The sequence below is a fragment of the Cupressus sempervirens genome, chromosome 1, assembly GCF_028749045.1.
Source record: "Cupressus sempervirens isolate cs-2001-9-10 chromosome 1, ASM2874904v1, whole genome shotgun sequence".
Classification (NCBI taxonomy): Eukaryota; Viridiplantae; Streptophyta; class Pinopsida; order Cupressales; family Cupressaceae; genus Cupressus; species Cupressus sempervirens.
Genome location: NC_143118.1, coordinates 219,588,581 through 219,594,804, shown reverse-complemented (window position 1 = coordinate 219,594,804; position 6,224 = coordinate 219,588,581).

Below are 6,224 nucleotides of genomic sequence, written 5' to 3'. Positions count from 1 at the left end.
CAATTTATATTAATCTAAGAAAATTTTGTAGTCGTTTGGTGCATTTTTCATCAATAACTTTCTCTCTATCCTTCAAGTTCAAACACATTTTTATTTGAAAAATCAAATCTTATATCTTACAAGGGAGTTGGCCATTGCAAATCGATGTTGATCAGTTGCAATCTCTCCAACTATTGGCACAATTGTCACTGTTTGCAAGGCAAACAAGGTCAGTTTCATAAGTAATTTTAGTGACAAATATTTTTACCAACACAAATAAAAAATGACAATTAACTATTACATTAATTAGTTAGCTCTAGAGTTGAAATTGGTGAAAATATGCAAATAAAAAATTCTATAAGATTCTTTGAAGAATCTCCATACTTTTCTAAAATAGATATTTCTATTTAATTTTTTTTTAAAATTTTTTTTTAATGATGATCTAAATTATTTCAATGGAAAGAAAAAACTTATGTTCTTTCTTTTGTGAATTTGATTTTTGCAAGTTTATGGAAAGGTGGTTTTGGCAATTAAAAGAATCTTTTCATCTTAGAGAAATTTGTAATGGGCAAGGAATTGTGACATTTCACCTAATAGTTTCAATGATCATGTTTCTCTTCAGATTGGCATGGATCTACAAAATTTGGCATCTCTTTGAAATACTTTATAGTGTCTCATATATATGACCACAGGTGTTTCTTTACTTTACATAAGTGATGGAGAATTATCTCCAATTTTTATTGGTGCATACTCTCCTTGTTGTCTCACTTTAATGCCATTAGAATGACACTTTATCAATCCTTTTTATGAGTATAGTGGATTTATTATGATTATGATTAGTTATCACATTCGATAGACATTGCATGAGTAAGCTTACAGTTTAAAAAATGATTCTACAATTTTTTTGATGTGGATTTTGGTTTTGGTAAGTTATTTTGGCAACAAATGTTATTGAGGTTGAATAACAATTATGTTGGTCGTTAATCCTTTGTAGCACTTTAATGCCATTGGAATGACACTTCATCAATCCTTTTTATGAGTATATAATGGATTAATTATGATTATGATTACTTATCACATTAGCTTAGACATTGCATAAGTAAGCTTACAATTTAAAAAATAATTCTATAATTTTGTTGATGTGGATTTGTGGTTTGGTAAGTTATTTTAGCAATGAACGTTACTAAGCTCAGATAGCAACTATGTTGGTCGTTAGCTAAATCCTTTGTAGCACTTTAATGCCATTCGAATGACACTTTATCAATCCTTTTTATGAGTATAATGGATTTATTATGATTATGATTACTTATCACATTCGGTAGACATTGCATGAGTAAGCATACAATTTAAAAATTGATTCTACAATTTTGTTGATGTGGATTTGGGGTTTGGTAAGTTATTTTGGCAATGAATGTTACTAAGGTTGGATAACAACTATGTTGGTCGTTAGTTGAATCCTTTGTAGAGGTTTGTATCTTTTCTATCGACACTGAGTATTCTTTACATTATAAGAAAATATTTTACCCTTTTTTTTGGCTTTACATTTCCTTCATTATAAGCCTAACATTTTGAAGTTTTTAAGGGTTTAGATTTTACAAACACTTATTTCTTTTGGGTTATATGCATGTCTTAAAATGGAAATATTTTCTATACTTTTTGCATTATTATTCATAAAGAAAAATACTGTTCTATTTCACAAGCTTGATAAATAGTTAATTTTTTTGTGTTCATTTTCTTAAAATTGAAATAAAAAATATAAAAATAAAGATACTTTAAATTACCTTTCAAATTTTTATTTTTATTTAGATTTGTTTTTTAGTTTCTTATTAATTTGACTACATGAAAAAAAATACTAAAACATATTATTTCAAAAATTTATTTACTCATCCAAAAATGAAAAATGTATCTTATCAAATCAAAAATTTCTATTTACATTAACCATTTTTTATCTTCTAATTTTAAAAAAATCTTCATTTTTGTCATCAATTTTTAAAAATTTGGTAAAGAAACAAAATTCATTTTATTTTATTAAAATCAAAATTAAAAAATTAAAATATACAACCATTTTAAAATTCTTCTAAAATTTTTATTTCTTTTTAGATTGATTTATAAAATAAAAAATAAAATAAAATCTACTCAAACATATTATTTCAATAATTCATTTACTCATTCAAAAATTTAAACATTTACTTTATCAAATTTTTAGCTTTTAGGGAAGTATTTTACATTGATTGAAATTTAATAAATTGTGAATTGTGAAACTATTTTTTCTAATTGCTTTTTCTAAATTATTTGTTAAATTTTATTTAAATTTGATAAATAAATTTTATTTAAATTTGCTAAATTTTTAGAGAATCGTCAATTTGACAAGTAAATTTATTACTAAACGGTCAATATTTATTATAGGCAGGCAACTTAGTATTTTATTTAATATACATAAATATGATTTTATAAGATGTATATTGTATTATGTGTGTGTGTGTGTGTGTAATTTTATATTTATAAGTTTTTTTTTTATTTTTTATGTTTAAGTATGTTTCTATTTAGTATTTTGATGATTGTATATTCATATTAATTTAAAAACTTGTTGAAATAGAATATAATGAATTTTAATTTATTTTTATATAATTATATTAATTAAAAAATTGTTAAAGTATATACATAATTTAGAAACTTACTTCTTTTATCTTAGACTTTTGTATAGATTACTAATTTATAATTATAAGTTATTCATAATAGAGAATTTTGCATATATTAAAAATTTATATTTATTATTTTCTAAGATAGAAACTTAAAATGGTCTATTTAATTATTTGAAAACAAAAAAATTTACAAACAAATTTTTTTCTTAAAACATAAAATGAAAGAGGAGGGAAAAAATTAGTCTTCATGAAAAAATCATATGATAGTCAGGGCAGCCATCAAATTCTAGGCCTACCGAGAGAAAGTCACATTTTACATTCCATAAAATGTTATAATTTGTGAATTGTGAATGTAATTATTCTAATTGATTTTTCTAAATTATTTGTTAAATTTTACTTATTAATTAGTCAAAATTCAACCAATTGTATAATAGATTATCAATAATTATTGTCCTTTATTAATACAAATATTTGATGAAAAAATAGTAATATAATTTAATTTTAATTTTAATATAAATATGATATAGAAAAGCTATCTTGAAATCTTTTGATAAAATAGAATAGATCTTCTTATTTAGCTAAGAGGCTACTTCAGTTGCATAAAAGAGACTTCAAATCCATGCAACAATATAATGTGAGTCCTTCAAGAATTTTTTGGTGTGGGTCTCTATGGCTAGTGTTTCTTATGGATATCTTGATAGACATAAGTGATTGTATGGTTAACACCACTGTATTTTGCATGCTTTCTTTTTCGTGGATCCTATTTGGAGGAGATTGACTCTCTTAGTTTTTTTTATTTAAATATTTTATTTCCCATGATCCAATTAATGATCTGCAATGAAAATTATGGTCATCCTGATAGAAGCATTACTCTTTTTTTCGGCCCTGTGACTCATGTTTAATCACCCACATTTTTTCAATTTATCTGTTGACCTAATTTGGATCAAAGGCTCCTGCCAATTCTCCTATTTGCAATGTTTTTTAATTTATCATTTCTCCACTAAACCTTGGATCTTATATCTAACTAATTATGCTTGGTCTCTTCATGTTGCCAGATTCTTTTATTTTGATTGGAAACCAATTTTGTTTCTTCAATCCTTCTAATTGATTTCTTGCCTTGGTGTAATCTAATGTGAATAATAATCATTTCCCCTAATACATAGTATCAGTATAAAATTTTATATTTATTTTGATTGCTAAGCATCACATTTTATGGGTATGTGAGATAAGTGGTTAAGTTGGGCGAGAAGCAAGTTAAAATTATAGCGTGCAAGAATTGTCAATTATATTTCAACCATGTGCACTCATAGTTCAACCTACATTATAGCTATCTTTATATAGGAACTTAATGTTTTTAATTGTTAATCATATTCAAAATTCATTACTTTTATTTAGAAAGGTAAAGGTGGTTTTTCAAATGGTTCAAGGTGGTTTTCCAAATGGTTCAAAGTTTAAGATATAAAACAAAAGTCTAATATATAATTATGGAGCAACCCTAGAAATCATTTATGGAGCAACTATAGGAAGCAACATAGTATAGTAGTTAAGACAACAACTTAAAACCATGGATCCTATATGTTTTCAATTTTTTCAATTCTTTCATTTTTTTTGTGAAAACATGGAACTTAAATAGGTGAAGATTTTGTTCCAGATAGATCACAGGTGAAGCATTTGTTCTAGATAGATCGCATAGATTGATGACATAGTCCGATACAAGACAACAACTTAAAATCATGGATCCTATATGTTTTCAAAATTTTCAAAATTTTCATTTTTTTGTGAAAACATGGAACTGAAATAGGTGAAGATTTTGTCCTAGATAGATCATCCCAAGTACCATTTATTCACTCAATTTGTTTGTATTTTTTAATGTTATATTTTTTTGTTTCTAAATGATTTCATTTTTCATAATGCTATACTTTTTAATTTTTGTTTCTATATGATTTCATTTTTCATAGTGCTAAAAGTAACTACAAATCCAATACTAAAATACAAGCTATAATGAAAAGTATGTTTTTGTTCCATGTCTATATTAAAATGGCATAACCCTATTAGGAGAGTAGTAAAGTATTTGTATGATACCAAGAGAATTGGATGTCCTGAATTAAGAAACTCCATTAGATATATGAAATATTGTGACATCTTTAATGATAGGAGGATTTTCCATGCTATTCTTCCTAATTCTATCAATTTATTATATTATAAATATAAGCGATAGAACATCTTGTTTGTCCAATCCTAGAAAATCTTTATTTTGGTTAGGTAGGTAGCTATATTTTTGGTTGATGTAAATTCTCCAATTAGTGTTCATAGTTTAAACTCCTTGATTATTGAAAATGGTTCTTGATTAAGCCTTGGAAAAATTGAGGGAACTCATTGGTAACAACATTAAAACCATTTTCTATATTACTCATTCCTTTAAACCATAGCTTCGTTTTCTTTTTAATCTAATGCTACCTTTTATATATATGGTTGCTACTACCTTTTTAATCTCACCTTGCTTCTCTCAAGTAATATCATGAATCAAAAATTTATACGTATTATACGATTTTATTTTATAAGGATTGTAGTTATGAACACTAAATATATATGTTTTTTTTTCTATTAAGGATTGATTTACATGTTTATAATAAATATTAAATTTTATTTTTTGAATTTTTTAAAGGTTAAAGATATAAAACATGAATTTTCACTATGGGATGAAAGTTGAAGTGTGTTGTGATGAAGAGGGTTTCCATGAAGTATGGTTCCTTAGGATCATAATAGGATATGTCCTTAATGCACAGAGGTCTAAGTTTATAATTGAATATGATAATTTTATAACAAATGAATGGACTCGATAACATCTTATAGAGGAGTTATATTTTGAATATATTAGACCTACACCTCAGAAATTTAGTCTACCTTAGTACATTTCATTGGATTTGGTTGTGGGCATGTTCGAGAATGATTTTTGGCGGACATGTGTTGTTGTGGATAGTTTTGAATCACCAACAACTTTTTGAAATATCATTTCCTCATACTCAAACTCTTCAAGCATATTCTTGTTCCCAGCTACATCGAGCTCAAGATTGGGTTAACAAAAGGTGGATACTAAAAGAATGGTGTTGAATATATCATTGTTTCTTTTGTGTGGAGATCCAAATATCTTTGGGTTTTAGTCTCTTGTATTAGAAATTGGCAGTGATTATCTTCTAAAGTGGATTACCTTTCACATAACATATCCAATATATTGATGAATAAGATAATTTATTTCCATGATGTAATTTTTCATTACACTTCTTTATGCCATAAATTTTTTCTTTGATAAAAGTAAAGAAAGATTTATTTTGTTTTATATGCGTCTAACATTTCTTTTTGTTGTATATGATTACATTTTTCATTTGTCTATTAGGTTTTTATTTTATTTTTTAAAATAATAATATTTTCAGGTTAGATAGATTATGTTAGTCACTATGAAGTACAAATTCAAAAGCAATCTTTAGGAATCTAAGTTCAATTAAACTTACAAAGAGATATGAGACACTCATTGATATTATGGAGTTTTCAAATAGAATGAAAAATGGTGAGGGAATGTCTCTTCTCTAATATAGATTGTCAACT